At 41.1% G+C, this 18,966-nt stretch overlaps 1 protein-coding gene across 9 annotated transcripts in view; it reads right to left on the reverse strand.

Moving 5' to 3' along the window:
- Positions 1-18,966, reverse strand: part of STARD13 (StAR related lipid transfer domain containing 13) — a 482,949-nt gene that overhangs the window by 94,298 nt on the left and 369,685 nt on the right. The window contains exon 1 of one of the 9 annotated variants that reach the window (XM_025262909.3): positions 962-3,821. The exons of the other annotated variants lie outside the window; for them this stretch is intronic. The gene's annotated coding sequence lies outside the window, so the exon portion shown is untranslated. Of the gene's footprint in view, positions 1-961; positions 3,822-18,966 lie in introns of those variants that run through there. 9 annotated transcript variants of the gene reach the window in all.

The following is an 18,966-nucleotide window of genomic DNA, read 5'->3' on the forward strand; positions in this document are numbered from 1 at the left end:
GGCCATAACACTGAGTGGTTTTGCGAGTTTACAGCCAGTGCTTCCACTTCTGGTTTGGACTAGACAGTTGGCTAACGCTAAGGCAAAATAAGCCCCTTTTGCCTGTGTGAATTGTAAGAGAACTGCCTTTTTCTAATACAGGGGCTCCTGTGATCCGCCTCAAAACTTCTAGCTATTGCTCATATAAGCTTATGATTCCAAAGCACTGCTGTAGACCTGTCCGGAACTACACAAATCTCAGCGTAACAAAACATATGACATGTGACATCAAATGCAGACTACTTAGATATAACATACAACAACACAAACAGCACAAGTCCAACTTTGTTCTAAAACTAACACCTTTGAAAATGTATTAAACACACACAGCAGGATTGTTTTACATGGCAGCTTATAAAGAAGATTAAGAAGCAGCCTCCTTTAAAAACCACATCAACACAATAACGTTATTAGGAAGGGCACGTATAAGTTTAGATCACATTTATGACTATTTATGCAACTGATCCCAGGGAAGTAAAGATCCAATAGACAGCATTTTCTGTCAGCCTCTTAAATCTGAGAGATGGGTACTTTCTCACTAAATTACCTTTAAGGAAAGATTCCGGTAATTTAGCCCATAGTTCAAAAAAATAAGACAGTTCTGATATCAATATCTCTAGTCTATCTGAGATAAAAGCAATTCTCTGAGGTTAAATAGAGTAAATAAGTATCTTCCTGTAACTTTCCAATTCACTTTAAAGTGAATAATCAAAATGAGACACTGATTTCCATTTTAAATCAAGTTCTTGTTAAACAAGATTGTCTTTCTAGATATCAAGTATACTACAAAGAAAACTTTATGTATCAATAACAAAAACTCCCAGTACAGCTAGGAAGTAACTGCTGTCTTACCCACCGCCAGGACCTCTTCTATGAAATACAGGCTCACTTTGTTTAAAACGTCCTTAAGGCTGTGCTGTACCTTTGAAACAAAACCACTCTCTTCTTCATTTTCTGCCTTCTTGAAAATCGCTTCTCCGAAACTGACAGATGGTGTGTCTGTCACTGAGTGTTTCCTCTTCGTTATCTCTGCCAGCTAATATTTCCCCTGTGCTTAGCTGTTGACTGTGAGACTGTGTTCCACATCATTCTAGCCTGATCAATGGTGTGCCTGGTTTGAGGTTGGTTTTGGCCCCGCCTCCAGCTCTAAGAGGAAAAAAAACCCCGAAAACTCACAGCTGGATTTCCTATAAATCCTCTCCTTCCAATCTGGCTCTGTAGCTATGGCACATACTAGAGGGAAAAGCTGCCAGTCACAAACCAAGAGGGGCGATCCTTGCCTGAGGTCCCCTCGTGCCAGTGCCTAGTGTGTAGGTTATATAACAAACCCCATGGTTAGCTGACCTGAAACTTCACAGGGCAGGAGGAAGCATTTTCACCAGGCTTAGGTTTTTCCATGCCTAGTGAGTCTCAAAAGAAGATGCCTGTGACTGAAACACACACACACACACACACACACACACACACACGTATGCACATGACCGAATATTTTTTAACGTGTTAAAATTATGAAAACTGATTCCAAGGAGAAAATGGAAAAAAATCCAAATAAAAGAGTATCAGATTGGTGTGCTTGCACTTTTCTATCCTAAAACAGAGGTCATCATTCACATTTAGATGACACTGTAGCCCCTGAGAGACAGGATCTGCTGGTACTCATACTACCAATGAATTCGGTGAGTCAAGAGAAGGCATGGGCTGCATTTCAGGTTCGAGAGAGAGAGAAACTGCTCTCCCAAGTATAGCTGACCATATAACACCAGTCTGCTCTGTAATCACTAGGGCATAGGGCGCACTTTCAGGTTTACATACTCTGCACAGTCCACAGTAGTCAAACCTGATCAGATAGAAAGGCTAAATGTCTATTGCAAATGGCCTCATGAGTGCTGTTAAAATAAGGCTAAGGATTTGAAGACTGCACCAGGACCCAGAGTCAGAAGACCTGGATTCAAGTCACAGTGGCTTGGACAGTGGCCCCAAACAAAAAAGGCACAGGGTAAAGATCCAGAGACCAGACAGGTGATTTCAAAATTAAAATAAGATGATAAAATATGCTGTTGTTACTATTTCAACTTTTGTATTGTTCTTTTCAACAACAGAGAGAATATTAAATACTATTAATATTGAATCTGGCAAAGGATGGTACCAAACAAAACACCACTGCCTGTGGTAAGGAAAGGTAAAGATAAAAAGATTCTGGGAATAACATTCAGGATACCAAGTGCAGGCTGAGGATAACAATAACTCAGATTTTGAATATCTGAACTCTATAGTGAGGGCAGACGTGGTAAGCATAGGTCAGAATGGGGTTGAGTATTAAGTCTGAAACCTTAGTTGTCCTTCTGCATTTTCACAAAAGAATCTGGGAACCATCACGTCTCATCAGTCTTTGAGTCCCTTAAGAGCAGGGATATACACAATTGGTGTTCACTGAGTATGTGAATGAGTGAGAAACTGAATTAGATAAGAGCCACTCACTGTAAACGAGGAATTGCAGATGATAGTGAGAAACCCAGCTTGCAGTTGGAAAATCAGTTTCTTCAAGGCTGAGAGTCCATGTGTGTCCTTCCAGTACTGTCAAATATGAGGTTGGGATTTGTGGGGAAAGCAGCTTTCTGGGTCACTCAAAAGAGAGGATCTTTGCTTGTGGACCACTGATCCGATCCAGCCTTTTACACTCACCCCTAACCATCTCCCCTTCCTCATTTCTTCCCATAAGAATGCCATCTGCTGACATGAGTGTGAGTCAAGAACCAGGATGTTTACAAACATCCCTTTAATGAAAGTACGTGGATTGTTAGAGTAAATTCTTCCTAATAGGGGATGGAAGTCCTTGTTGGCTGTGGCTGGCAAGAAGTAAGCTTTCCAAATCCAGAGGAACTCTGCTCTGTGTGGGCTGTGTCAGGCGCAGCTGTGGACCCACCAGGGGCAAGGAAAGGCAGATGCGTTGGGTTCCTACTCCTACTCGGCCTGCCTCCCACTGCCAGTGTGTTTTTGAGTTCTTGACCAAATGCACTGGAAAGTTAACCTACTTTGATAATGGCTTCAGGTGTTTGATCTCTTTCCCACAAGCTGAAAGATTAGATTAATTTGGGGTAAGAGAATTTACTGAGTGTGAAGGTTTAACCTAATGAATCCTTTTGCACATCTATGATATGCAAGGCATTCTAGGAGGCTTTCAGCAGATACATGCTTGCAGCAGCAGGTTTACCAGGGGCAACAGGAAAGATTACAATCCAAAAGAGGATATGAGAACAGCAGGGGAGGGAGAGTGCAGCTGGGGCGCAAGGGGGAGAGAGCACATCGTTTTGGGAGTGGGGGGTGGGAGAAGCATAAAACACGACTGGGGTGGTAGCATTCAAGTTTGGGGAGGATCTGCGTGGGCAGAGATGAAGGAGGACATGTGAAAGACGAGGGCTCTCCTGCAGGAAAGAATGAGCCCAAAGGCACAGAGGCAGGGACAGAGCAAGCTCCGGAAATGGTGAACCATCTGCTTCTGCTGAAGCACAGAAAACATATGGGAGAATCACGGGGGTATGAGACTCCCAAGGCAAGGAGGAACCATGCTGTGGTGTGGTCTTGAGCATCGGGAGGGGGCGTGGCGAGTTTATACTAAGTTCAACCAGCAGTCCTGAGCCTTTGGAGATCTTTGAGCATTGTGTAACATAATCTGAGCAGTGAAATCAAGAAACGCTATTTAGGACACCTGGAGTAACAGGCAAATTTGGCCTTGGAATACGGAATGAAGCAGGGCAAAGACTAATAGAGTTTTGCCAAGAAAATGCACTGGTCATAACAAACACCCTCTTCCAACAACACAAGAGAAGACTCTATACATGGACATCACCAGATGGTCAACACCGAAATCAGACTGATTATATTCTTTGCAGCCAGAGATGGAGAAGTTCTATACAGTCAGCAAAAACAAGACCAGGAGCTGACTGTGGCTCAGACCATGAACTCCTTATTGCCAAATTCAGACTTAAATTGAAGAAAGTAGGGAAAACCACTAGACCATTCAGGTATGACCCAAATCAAATCCCTTATGATTATACAGTGGAAGTGAAAAATAGATTTAAGGGCCTAGATCTGATAGATAGAGTGCCTGATGAGCTATGGAATGAGGTTTGTGACATAGTACAGGAGACAGTGATCAAGACCATCCCCATGGAAAAGAAATGCAAAAAAGCAAAATGGCTGTCTGGGGAGGCCTTACAAATAGCTGTGAAAAGAAGAGAAGCGAAAAGCAAAGGAGAAAAGGAAAGATAAAAGCATCTGAATGCAGAGTTTCAAAGAATAGCAAGAAGAGATAAGAAAGCCTTCTTCAGCGATCAATGCAAAGAAATAGAGGAAAACAACAGAATGGGAAAGACTAGAGATCTCTTCAAGAAAATTAGAGATACCAAAGGAACATTTCATGCAAAGATGGGCTCGATAAAGGACAGAAATGGTATGGACCTAACAGAAGCAGAAGATATTAAGAAGAGATGGCAAGGATACACAGAAGAACTGTACAAAAAAGATCTTCATGACCCAGATAATCAGGATGGTGTGATCACTGACCTAGAGCCAGACATCCTGGAATGTGAAGTCAAGTGGGCCTTAGAAAGCATCACTACGAACAAAGCTAGTGGAGGTGATGGAATTCCAGTGGAGCTATTTCGAATCCTAAAAGATGATGCTGTGAAAGTGCTGCACTCAATATGCCAGCAAATTTGGAAAACTCAGCAGTGGCCACAGGACTGGAAAATGTCAGTTTTCATTCCAATCCCAAAGAAAGGCAATACCAAAGAATGCTCAAACTACTGCACAATTGCATTCATCTCACACGCTAGTAAAGTAATGCTTAAAATTCTCCAAGCCAGGCTTCAGCAATATGTGAACCGTGAACTTCCTGATGTTCAAGCTGGTTTTAGAAAAGGCAGAGGAACCAGAGATCAAATTGCCAACATCCGCTGGATCATGGAAAAAGCAAGAGAGTTCCAGAAAAACATCTATTTCTGCTTTATTGACTATGCCAAAGCCTTTGACTGTGTGGATCACAATAAACTGTGGAAAATTCTGAAAGAGATGGGAATACCAGACCACCTGGCCTGCCTCTTGAGAAACCTATATGCAGGTCAGGAAGCAACAGTTAGAACTGGACATGGAACAACAGACTGGTTCCAAATAGGAAAAGGAGTACGTCAAGGCTGTATATTGTCACCCTGCTTATTTAACTTATATGCAGAGTACATCATGAGAAATGCTGGACTGGAAGAAACACAAGCTGGAATCAAGATTGCTGGGAGAAATATCAATAACCTCAGATATGCAGATGACACCACCTTTATGGCAGAAAGTGAAGAGGAACTAAAAAGCCTCTTGATGAAGGTGAAAGTGGAGAGTGAAAAAGTTGGCTTAAAGCTCAACATTCAGAAAACGAAGATCATGGCATCCGGTCCCATCACTTCATAGGAAATAGATGAGGAAACAGTGGAAACAGTGTCAGACTTTATTTTTCTGGGTTCCAAAATCACCGCAGATGGTGACTGCAGCCATGAAATTAAAAGACGCTTACTCCTTGAAAGAAAAGTTATGACCAACCTAGATAGCATATTCAAAAGCAGAGACATTACTTTGTCAACAAAGGTCCATCTAGTCAAGGCTATGGTTTTTCCTGTGGTCATGTATGGATGTGAGAGTTGGACTGTGAAGAAGGCTGAGCGCCGAAGAATTGATGCTTTTGAACTGTGGTGCTGGAGAAGACTCTTTAGAGTCCCTTGGACTACAAGGAGAGCCAACCAGTCCATTCTGAAGGAGATCAGCTCTGGGATTTCTTTGGAAGGACTGATGCTAAAGCTGAAACTCCAGTACTTTGGCCACCTCATGCGAAGAGTTGACTCATTGAAAAAGACTCTGATGCTGGGAGGGATTAGGGGCAGGAGGAGAAGGGGACGACAGAGGATGAGATGGCTGGATGGCATCACCGACTCAATGGGCGTGAGTCTCAGTAATCTCCAGGAGTTGGTGATGGACAGGGAGGCCTGGCGTGCTGCGATTCATGGGGTCGCAAAGAGTCGGACACGACTGAGCGACTGATCTGATCTGATAAAGGAGAGAGTGAGGCTTCTCCAGTGGCTCAGCAGTAAAGAATCTGCCTTCAATGCCGAGATGCAGGTTCAGTCCCTGGGTTGGGAAGATCCCCTGGAGGAGGGCATGGCAACCCAATCCAGTATTCTTGCCCAGAGAATCTCATGGACAGAGGAGCCTGGTGGGCTACAGTCCATAGAGTCACAAAGAGTTGGACACGACTGAAGCGACTGAGCATGCACACACGCATACAGGAGAGAGTAGGCAGACTGAAACACTTAGGGGGCTATTGTAATAATTTAAGCGACAGGTCATAAAGACTCAAATTTGAAGGATGAGGGTAAAAAAGGAACGGTTCTATAGGCAGTTGCATAGCTAAGAGAGTCAAAGGAGATAAGTCAAAGAAAATACTACCTTGAGGGACTTCCCTGGAAGTCCAGTGGTTAAGACTCCACGTTCTCAGTGTAGGGGGCATGGGTTCAATCCCTAGCTGGAGAAATGAGGTCCCTGAATGTTGAACAGTGAGATAAAAAAAAAAAATACTACCTTGAGAAATTTTTTTTCTGGAGATATTTGCAGGCATGTGTAAACAAACAAACAAACAAAAAACACAACTTTTAATTTCAGTAATATTTGTAATCACCAAAGATTGCAAACTACCTAAACGCCCACCATCAGGGACCTTACAAATAAATTAAGGTACCTTCATACAATGAAATTCTATATGCAGACATCTAAAATATACATGAGGCACCACCTGCAAGGCAGGAGGCCCCGGTTCGATTCCTGGGTTGGGAAGATCCCCTAGAGAAGGAATAGGCTACCCATTCCAGTATTCTTGGGCTTCCCTGGTGGCTCAGATGGTAAAGAATCTGCCTGCAATTTGGGAGACCTGGGTTTGATCCCTGGATTGGGAAGATCCCCTGGAGGAGGGCATGGCAACCCATTCCAGTATACTAACTTTGACAATCCCCATGGACGGAAGAGGAGCCTGATGGGCTACAGTCCATGGGGTAGCAAAAAGTTGGATGTGACTGAGCATGTACACGCACCAGGAAGCTGAGGCAGAGTCCGGGTATAGGCACCAGACTGCCAGTGGTTAAGGATTATGTGTAGAAGAGAAGTTATAGGCAGGGAGTAAATTTATGTCAAAGAAAGAAAAATACTGAGGAGTGGAATGAGCACTAGGTGGGACTCAGGATTTGAATTTTGCTTTCAGATTGGCACCTGTCTTCCCCAGAACCAGGTCAGCCTAGGCACTGTATGACCTAGCCACATGTATGTGTGAGTTCTGCCCACAACCATCAACTGGAAGATGCCAGAAACCTGTCTAATCCAACTCTGCCTATGTTCATGGTCAAAAGACCAATAGCCATGTGTCCCAGGTAAATTAGTACTTAAAAAGGAACACTGTCCATGTTTGGGACAAAAATGCTTTTAAGGATCAAACCAGGTGGCATCGTAAAGGGCATGACATCTGAAGCTTCCCATTTTTATCAAAATTCTAGGCATAGGAAGTCATCTACGTATCACAAGTAATTTCCATGCCCAAGTGTAAGTACAATGCAAGTTCATGTAGGAAGAACAGCAATAATAATTAGGCCTGATCTGCTGGCCCTCAGTTTTGTAATTCTTAAGCTGGGGACTAATACTTCAATCATCAATTCCTTTCTTTTCAACAATAGGACATCTTTAGTGATCACATAGGAAAAATAAAGTCTAGCCTCACAGGAGGGGTGTGGAACTTCAACAGCAAACCCTGGGGGTCTATGGCTGCTGTGTGTTGTTAGAAAGGCATTGATCCAAAAGGTAATGGATATGACTCCTTGGGGATGTTGTTTTCTTCGGTGTACAGAGCCAGGACAGACAATTAAACATTTCTCATCAGCTCTGTAGAGAGGAAAACACACCGAGGAAATGGGGACATGACAGAGGAACACAGCACATCAATTGAAGAGCCTTTCCAACTTAATGTGTAGACAATTTGCCTTGTGTGCAGAATTTGTGCAAAGCAAATTGTAGGATTTCGCAGCTGGTGAGGGCAGTATGGCTTCGTGAATTAGAGTATGTTCTGTCTTTCATGCAGCGAAACAAATTACTTTATGTCCCAAATGCTTGGGTTTTAATCTTGCCAGGTAGAAGCAGCATGAGGATGGACAAGTGACTTGAGATTTCTCCTTGTTCAATGGATAACAGTAACGCAACTCTTAGGGGTGCTGTGAAGATCAAGTGGGTTAATACATGTAAAATGCTGGTATAAGAGCATGGAGCATGGTATAAGCTTTCAATAGGTGTTATCTATCATTCCAGAGGGAGAAAGTAAAATTATACGTGATTACGACTACACTTAAAAGGCTGATTCTGACTAATTGCAATTCAAGTAACAGAACCCTCTGTAAGAAGAGCTAATTGCAGTACTCATCCGTAATGTACTTTAAAACACTTGAGCATATAGGGTTGGTGCTATTAATACATGTGTGTTGTTTAGGTTAAGTTAAAACCCAGGTGCTGTCAGCATCAGACAAAGCATTCAGAGTCTGAGACAATCTAGCTGGCCTTCTGACAAGGGAGCCTGAACTTCAGAATTGGCTGTTACAACTCCTCCTTTGTAACCATCTCCACATCAACAATCCCCAAGTAGCATTCTGAGAGTCAAAAATGGGTTTCAATTGGTGAAAATTGTTACACTGACTAGCATGCTTGGTGGGATTAAAGTGTCCAAGAAATATATGTTGATATTTCAGTGTAAAAACCCAGTAAGACCTTGATCTGAACCTCTGTTAATAATGCCCCAGTCTAAAGCCCTAAATAGGCCTAGACCTGTAATCAGTATGATTTGGTTGTAAGGTTTTGGAAAGAGTAGTAGTTGATCCTTTTTTAATTCAAAACTTGCTTCTTTGACCACCCTTGTTTACCAAAAAGGACCTAAGAATTGTGCATGATCAATCTGATAATCTTAGTTCACGTCCAGAACCATCACTTCTAGAAGATTCTGCTTGCCTGATGCAGGCTATAAGGGTGAGACAACCTGTTTTTGGAATCTGGGTGTTTGCCTCAAGCTTCTTTTGACTCTTTTATGTAAGGCTGTGGTTGAAGCATCTAAAAGGAAAGTGAAGAAGAGCTGGAACTTCTTGAAACTTGTACACAGGTTACATAAATCGATTTATGTTGGGAGGGGTGTGTTTGCTTGTTAATAAAAGTCAATATATCTGACAGAATTTGGTCCTACATTGGATTATCAATATGACTCAGTTGTGACTTTGGGGGAGAGTAGTTGAGACCTTCTTTTGCCTCAAAAGTTCTTCTTTGACTACTATTATCTGGCAAAAAAAATCTAAGAGTTGTGCAGGACCAATCTGATAATTTTTGTTTACTAATAAAGATGGTACAGAGCTCGGAACCCATAAGGCATTTAAGAATACCAGCAAAAGTTCAAAGTTTGCTTGACTCAAGAGCCTAGGACAAAGATGCTTCTTTTGATCATATTTGCTTTAGATATTGAATTCTAAGTAATCCACCAATTTCTTAGCAAAAAGAAACTAGGAAAAAACACATCAGAAATGTACTACTCATTATTTGCTTTATGCTATGAATATAATTATAAGTATGAAGTCTTATAGTATAGGTTCTCATCCTGTTAGTATATAGGTTCATTCACCATTAATAAATTTTTATTATCTTCACAAAGTAAAATCAAAGACTATAATACATTCTGCCGCTGCTGCTAAGTTGCTTCAGTCGTGACTGACTCTGTGCAATCCCATAGATGGCAGCCCAACAGGCTCCCCCGTCCCTGGGATTCTCCGGGCAAGAACACTGGAGTGGATTGCCATTTCCTTCTCCAATGCATGAAAGTGAAAAGTGAAAGTGAAGTCGCTCAGTCATGTCTGACTCTTCACGATCCCATGGACTGCAGCCCACCAGGCTCCCCTGTCCCTGGGATTTTCCAGGAGTGGGGTGCCATCACCTTCTCCAATAATACATTGGTGCCATCACCTTCTCCAATAATACATTCTAATAACTGATAAATATAACCTATAGATATTTTCTTTAAAATATTTTAATTACATCAAATAATGCTCATTGTAAAGTTTTAAACAATAGTCCCCTTTTAATCCACAACTCCTAATTCTACTTCCCTTCCTAGAGCTAATCACTATGAACAGCTTAGTGTCTATTTTCTGAACTTTATATATATATATGTAATATATACATATAACTTTTTATGTATATATAATATATACATGGGCTTCCCAGGTGGTGCAATGGTAAAAGAATCCACCTGCCAATGCAGGAGATGCAAGAGATGAGGGTTTGATCACTGGGTTGGGAAGACCCCCTGGAGGAGGAAAATGGCAACCCACTCCAATATTCTTGCCTGGGAAATCCCAGGGACAGAGGAGCCTGGAGGGCTACAGACCATGGGGTCGCAAACAGATGGCCATGACTGACTACACATACACACAATATGTATACACACATATTTTATATGTGTAAAACACACACACATTGCTACATATATGTACATACATCCATGTTGTACACCCATTAGATAATTATTTTTACATAAATAGAATCATATTATATGTATTATCCAAAGACTTATTTTGTTCACTTAGCAGTCTTAGAGATGTTCAAATGAACAAATGTAAAAGCTACTAGCTTAACCCAGTGGAATCCCAGTGACTATTTAGTCAAAATCTGGTACCAGGAAAGCAAGAACAAAGAAGTCACGTTGCTCTAGAATGGAGTCAGAAACACACCTGTACTTTTCTAGACAGGTCATTTGTCAGATCTGTCCATTCTGTTCGTTTCCAATAACTTTAAACCCTGGACAGTATGGAAGAACAGATGGATGAATGAGTGACAACACAAAACTCACATAAATAAAAAATTAATTGAGTGGACTAATGGATAAAGAAATTGTGGTATGTGTATACAATGGACTATTACTCAGCCATAAAAAAGAACATATGAGTCAGTCCTAATGAGGTAGATGAACCTAAAGCCTGTTATACAGAATGAAGTAAGTCAGAAAGAGAAAAACAAATACCATATATTAACACATATATATGGAATCTAGAAAGATGGTACTGATGAGCCTATTTGCAGGGCAGCAGTAGAGATGCGGACAGAGAGAACAAACTTGTGGCCTCAGTGGGGGAGGATGGGATGACTTGAGAGAGTAGCATGGAAACATATCAATTACCATATGTAAAATGGATAGCCAGTGGAAATTTGTTCTATGACTCAGGGAATTCAAACCAGGGCTCTGTGAGAACCTAGAGGTATGGGATGGAGTGGGACAGAGGTTTAAGAGGGAGGGGACATACATATGCCTATGGCTGATTCATGTTGATATATGACAGAAACCAGCACAATATTGTAAAGTAATTATCCTCCAATTTAAAAAAAATACAATAATTAAAAAAATTAATTGAGTGGAATTTGGTTCCTGTACTTGCTGTAGGTGACAGACTATCCCTCTAGCATGCCCACAGGTATCTGGAGTCTGTCTGCTTTTTTTATACCCCATTTTAAGCAGAAAATAAATACCACCTTCTATGGTTGAGTTTCTTTTACTTACGGCACTGAAAATGTTGCGCTTTCAGATTCGGATACTGAGTTGCTTGGGCGCGTGTGCCTTGGGAGCACAGGCAAGCAGCGACGTGTGCTAGTTTGCAGGGGTCCTGCAGTCAGGCACAGGCGGGAGCAGGTGTGCACAAAGAGGGCTCTGTGACTACCCGCAGCCTCTGGGGTCATGGAACCCATTTTCAAGTTGCAACTTGTGGTTTTCACGTTCTCAGGATACTGTGTGTGCCTCCAACACAATTTCAGTAGCAAACATTCCAGGTAATGTTGAAAACCAAACAAGCTCAAGTTTATATTATGCCCTAAAAACAAACTCTCCCCAAATCCCTTTTCTAGCATTTAACATCCCTAAAGCTCTGTTTGGAGAAAGAAATGGCAACCCACTTCAGTATTCTTGCCTGGAGAATCCCATGGACAGAGGAGCCTGGAGGGCTACAGTCCATGGGTCCCCAAGTGTTGGATGTTACTGAGCGACTAACACACAAACAGGTTTAAAAAAACACAAAACTATCATATAATTTCTACTACATTTAATCCCTTTTCTTTTTCTGGTGAAAAGTTACTTTTCATTACAAAATTACAAATTTTCTCTTTGTTTTTAGTACATATTGTTTAACATGGAAAGTTCTGCGAAGCCTGTTATGTTTTCAGGTAGAGGCAGCCTACTATAATATATTCACAGTTTGAAGTAAATCAAGGTAACTGGCTTGAGCACTTGGATTACTGATTGGTTTTTTTCTTAACTTTCTTTATCTGAAAAGATTACATAAGAAAAGTCTGAGGCACATAGGCAGCAGGAGGGCTCTGAATACTGAAGGAGCAATGACAGCTGTACATGGAATTCAAATGGTAAGAACTTAATTCCACATCAGGTACAGTTTAAAAATGTCAGCACTGCCTTATCTATGTGATGCTCCACTGTACGTGTAGGATTTCTACTTCAATCCTTGTAAAATTCCAAGTGATAAACTTCTGGTTTATATTACAGAGAGGAAAAAAAAGAGTAATAGAGGCAAAGCTTGTCATAAAAAGTTAGCTGTACATTGAGAAGTCCTACTGAAAATGGAGAAAATAAAATCATGCAAGAATAATTGGGTTCACAACTGTGGGCTCAGAAGAATATAAGCCATGAGGAAAAAAAAAACCAGAATATTCATCTTGGCAGCATCTCTCCGACAAATCTGAGGCTCTGGAGAGCTGGCTTGCGGTTTCTGTTGCCAAGGAATGGAACCTACTTTGGCACTCGTGTGGTAGGAAGGTATGTGGAGTACTGGCATCCAGCAGCTGAGACCAGAGAAAGTCAACAGGTGGGCAGAAAATATAAACTACCTGCTGGGGCGACGCCAACTTCACAAATAGTACACGGGACGATTCCGCAAGAATGGACTTGCCTCTTGGAAACTGGCACCAGCGTGCTTCAGGATTGTCTACCCTAATTCCATGCCTGTCTTTTCCTTTCACTCCTACTGTTAAGTAACCCTTCACCTTATTATACTGGTTTATGTTTTCAATGGTGTTATCTTTAATTCTAGGTGGAGAAATCCACAATTCCTGGGTGTAGCACAGAAGCCCGCTTTAATTATGATGCTAATGGCAACAACCAGGGAGCCCAGTTTGGAGGAACAAAGCCCCCCGTCACATAACGGGTCAGGCTGATCACTTTCTAAACTGGATTTCTTCCACTGCTTTGAAGGGTATGTCACCAGTCATTGCCTTGCTCAATTTGCATGCAGCTCAGAGTTCTGACTTTTATTCAGGGTTACCATCAAAAATTGGATTATGGAATTTTTAATGCATGTGCATTATAATGCAATGAAATTTCTAAAAAAAAAAAAGTCTCGGATTGCTCTTTTAAAGTTAACTTTGAAATTTCAGAACAAAAGCAGACCTAAGTAGATTCTGAAACTATCATGAGCAGCATCTTTTTACAACCTTGCAAACCAAAAGCACATCCCTCAGTTTTTTGCTAATATCTGATTGCTTTCTAATAAGCGCTTTACATGATTTGATCTAAACCAACTTCAGAACCAACTTGGAAGCCTACTTATCTAAGAGGCTCAGGCGTGCTCAGATCCTAAACTGGTTCCTCATTTTGCTGTGATGCGTGGGTGGCCATGAGCATTCCTGGCAGCTATAAGGCATTTGCTAATGTATTTGGCTTTTAAAGTTGTTAATCATACTTATCAACACAGGCAAGCAGTACTGGCCACAAAAGATTAGCTACTCTACTAGAATGGTCCCAATAGTCCCAACCCAGGAACATCAGCACCAAGTGATAACTACCTCAGCCAGCTACAACCATCAATGACTTCAGAACTTATTAAAAACCTTAGCTTCTAATAAATCCCAGATTTTCTTTTCCACCACCGTAAATACACACACACACACACATAAACACACACACACACACACACACACACCCTCCCTTCGCTAAGACCATTTGCAGTGCTGTATATTGTTTGTATTTTTAAAACAGCTAGGATGCACTTTAGAATACCACACATATTTTGAGTTTTAAAGTGACCTTTACTGTTAAGGGTTTCAGGTGCTACTGAACTCATACGAAAAAATGTGTATAATAATCAGGAAAGAGACTGCTTTCCAGGGAAACTAAGCCTTGTTCAAATCCTTTGAAAGCATTAGACGCTAACTGCAGATTTTCTCCTAGGCACACAAAACATTGTTTTATTTAGAGAACAAGAAAATAATTCACCCAACTCAGAAGTACGTGCATCAGAGAATTCATAAATAAAATTAGTATTGGGGGGGAAATAGATACCTAGAGATGAGCCTGCTAGTCTCTGACTGGTGAAATCTTGTTTTCACTGAAAGACTCTTCCATAAAAGACTGCGTGCTCATCAGCAGACATATTTTCGTTAAAGTGCCCAAGTCTGGGGCATGGTGTTCATTCTTCCCGGCCCATCTTTATCCCACAAGGCTAATAGTAGCATAACTTCTATAAAACAAAACCAGTAAAGGTTCATCTTCTATTTCAATTCTCAGAGAACTTTCTACACAGTGACCTTGAGGTAACCTGTGACCCATCCACTTTGTAATATTAATGCTCTATTCTGTTGACCATGGAAAAGTTGGAGTTTGGAACCATGTTGCTTGAACATGATAACAGTCCTCATATTTGATGTCAGTTTCATCACTTGGGCTTCCCTGGTGGCTCAGATGGTAAAGAATCTGCCTGCAATGTGGGAGACCTGGGTTTGATCCCTGAGTTGGGAAGATCTCCTGGAGGAGGGCATGGCAATCCACTCCAGTATTCTTGCCTGGAGAATCCCCATGGACAGAGGAGCCTGATGGGGTACAGTCCATGGGGTCACAAAGAGTTGGACATGACTGAGCAACTTATATTGTTGTTATTGTGTTCATCACTTGGAGATGTGGCTACTACATGGGTTATATATGGACTGAACAACTGTGGGAAACAGAGATATCTCACTTTCTAGGTGTCTTCAAAGGAATGCAGAATACTATTTCCCTAAAGTGTCTAAATGCAGGCCATTCCAAAGACAGAGATGGACCAGATAGCTTCTTGGGATGAAGAACATGATCAGTAATATTTGACTAGATGCTATCCAGGTGGCCCAGTGGTAAAGAATCCACTTGTGAATGCAGGGGATGTCAGAGATGTGGGTTTGATCCCTAGGTCAAGAAAATCCCCTGGAGAAGGAAACGGCAACCTGCTCCAGTATTCTTGCTTGAGAAATCCCACGGACAGAGGAGCCTGGAAGGCTACAGTTCACAGGGTTGCAAAGAGTTGAAATGACAGCCATCCATCACAGCCCACAAGACAAGAGATTTGAAAGATGCCCCCCAACTCCCTGCCCAGCTCATTGTTTTTGGTGACATGTGCAAACAGTAGTGACAAAGCACCTGCAGAGGTGAGGACCAACTGGAGACCTTCCCACTCTTAGAAATTGAGTCTTCTATCTCTATCATTTCAGTTAAGTTCAGTCGCTCAGTTGTGTCCAACTCTTTGTGACCCCATGGACTGCAGCACGCCAGGTCTTCCTGTCCATCACCAACTCCCAGAGCATGCTCAAACTCAAGTCCATTGAGCTGGTGATGCCACTATCTATCTCTATCTATCTATTACTCTATCTGTCACTATCTATCTCTATGGTGCCTTCAAAAACTCTCTCCATCCAGCCTGCTCCTGCCAAACGTGTCTCTTGTCAGGCTGGGCAATGGGAAGAGCAAGAATCACTTGTTTTCTGGACAAGAAGCCATGTGGCTGCTCAGAGGATACAGGGACTTTTGCAAGGGATGTAGGGCCTATAGAGCCATCAAAGTGACCTCAGGGTTTCTCCACTCACTGTTGTGCTGGGTGATGGTGCCTCATCAGGCAGCTCTTTCAAAACAGGAAGATTCAAGGGAAAATCTGAGAGAGAGAGAGAGAGAGAGAGAGAGAGAGAAAGCAAGCAAGAGAGGGCAGTGCAGCCCCAGCTGGGAAGAATGCTGCTGAGTCCTAAATAAGAAACACTTTGTTAAAAATATTTTCACAAACTTATAAGCTTTTGCACAGCAAAAAAACAAAACAAAACAAAAACAACAAAAAAACTATAAACCAAAACAAAATGACAACCTACGGACTGGGAGAAAATATTTGCAAAAGATGTGACCAACCAGAGCTTAACTTTCAAAATATACAAACAATTCACATAACTCAATTAAAAAAAAAACAAAAAAACAAATAACCCAATCAAAAATGGCCAGAAGACCTAAATAGACATTTCTCAAAAGAAGACATACAGATAGCCAACAGGCACATGAAAAGATGCTTAACATCGCTAATTAGAGAAATGCAAATAAAAACTATAATTAGGTTTCACCTCACACCAGTCAGAATGAACATCATCAAAAAGTCTACAAATATTAAGTGTTGGAAGAGCTTTCCTGGTGGTCCACTGGTTAAGAATCCACCTTGCAATGCAGGGGACGTGGGTTTAATCCCTGCTTGGGGAACTAAGATCCCACATGCTGCAGAGCAACTAAGCCTGGTGTGCCACAAATAGTCTCCGTGCTCTGGAGTCCACTCGCTGCAACTACTGGGCCCCAAAGTCACAATTAGAGAGTCAGCGTGCTGCAATGAAAGATCCTACATGACACAACAAAAATCCGACGTGTCAAATAAGCAAATATTGTTTTGAAAATGCTGGAGGCCATGTGGAGAAGAGGGATCCCTCTATCCTGTAGATAGGAATGCAAATTAGTGCAGCCACTATGGAAAACAGTAAGGAGGCACCTCAAAAAACTAAAAACAGAGCTACCGTACGATCCAGCAATCCCACTCCTGGGTATATATTTGGAGAAAACTCTAATTCAAAAAGAAGATACATGCACCCTAACGTTCATAGCAGCACCATTTACATTAGCCAAGACATGGAAGCAATCTAAGTGTCCACCAACAGATGAATGGATAAAGAAGATGTGGGGGGGGGTGTGTGTGTGTGTGTATAGATATATAAATAAAGTGATGGAATATTACTCAGCCATTAAAAAGAATGAAATATTGCCATTTGCAGCAACATGGATGGACCTAGAAGTAACCAAATAAGTCAAAGACAAATATTATATGATTTCACTTATATTTGGAATCTAAAAAATAATATAAATGTATTCATTTACAAAACAGAAACGACTCATAGACACAGAAAACAATCTTATGGTTACCAAAGGGGAAGAGGAGGAGGAGAGAGAAATTAGGAGTTTGGGATTAATTGGTACACATTACTATATATAAAACAGACAAACAACAAGGATTTACTATACAGAACAAGCAACTATATTCCATTATCTTGTAATAATCTATAATGGAAAAGTAACTGAAAAACTATATATATGTCTATGTGTATAACTGAAACACTTTGCTATATACCTGAAACTAACACAATATTGTAAATCAACTATCCCTAATAAAAAAAATTTCAAAATTTAACATTAATTTTTTTAAATGCAGGTTTAATGAAAAATTACCAGCCCAGAAATTATGCTGGTAATTGCCCAGAAAAGATAAGGTACTTTCTTTTCCATCAGGAAGCTCTCAGAGTAGCAAGGGAGGAACTGATAATTTCTAAAAAGAAAGACAAAGGATAGCAACATTTATTGAGTGTCCATTGCTATTTCCTTCTCCAGAGGATCTTCTCGACCCAAGGATCAAACCTGCGTCTCTTGCATCTTCTGCACTGTCAGGCAAATTCTTTACCTTTAGCCCCTACTGAGTGTCAAAGCTTGGACAGCAGTATTCACAGTAGTTAAAAGGTGGAATCAAGCCAAATACTCATCAGTCGATCAGTGGATAAACACAGTGTGGTATATTCGTACAGTTAAGTATTGTTCGGCTTTAAGATGGAAGGATATCCTGACATGTGTTACAACAGAGCCTTGAAGACATTATGCTAAGTGAAATAAGCCAGTCACAAAATGACAAATACTGCATGATTCAGCTCATTTGAGGTACCTGCTGCAGAGAGAGAAAGTAGAATGGTGGTTGCCAGGTGCTGGGGGGAGGGAGAGATGGGGAGTTGTTATTTATTGCGTGCAGAGTTTCAGGTCTGCAAGATGAAAAGAGGTCAGGAGATGAATGATGGTTGCATAACAATGTGAATGTACTGAAACATTACTGAACTCAATGTTTATTTAAAGCAATGCTTTTTCCCATAACCGATATTTCCTTATTTTGTTGAATAAAATAATTAAAAATTTCTGAATGTTCATATATCTGCACAATTTAACATTCACTTAATACACTAAAAAGAGGTTATGATGGTAAATGTTATGTGTATTTTACTAAGTTAAAAAATTATTAATAATCCCAAGATGGCAACAGCATAACATTAAACCAAGGCTGGGCCCTTCTAACATGGGGCTCTGTCATAAGCTGCAGGGCGGCGTGCCCATGAAGCTGGCCCCCAAGTCCTTGTCATGCTTTTAGAGTATTGACCACTGCTGGTCCGTATGGGGGATGTCCTCCCATTAAACTGTGAACTCCTTCAGAACAGTTTGATTCATTTTACATTCCTACATCATCACATACATATATATTTGATGCTAGAAGGTATGTATTATGTTCTTTGAAATTAATTCATATTATAAATGAAAAATTATAGACAAATTATGTTTCATTAAAAAAAATAAACTTACAAGCATTCATAATGAGGCTAATATATAACTAGCAGATACAGAACATTTCCAGAAACACTTTCTGCTGCCTCTCCCTGCAGCATATTTAATGTTCTTTTCTATTGTGC

This window comes from Bubalus bubalis, chromosome 13 (genome assembly GCF_019923935.1).
Source record: "Bubalus bubalis isolate 160015118507 breed Murrah chromosome 13, NDDB_SH_1, whole genome shotgun sequence".
NCBI classification, from domain to species: Eukaryota; Metazoa; Chordata; class Mammalia; order Artiodactyla; family Bovidae; genus Bubalus; species Bubalus bubalis.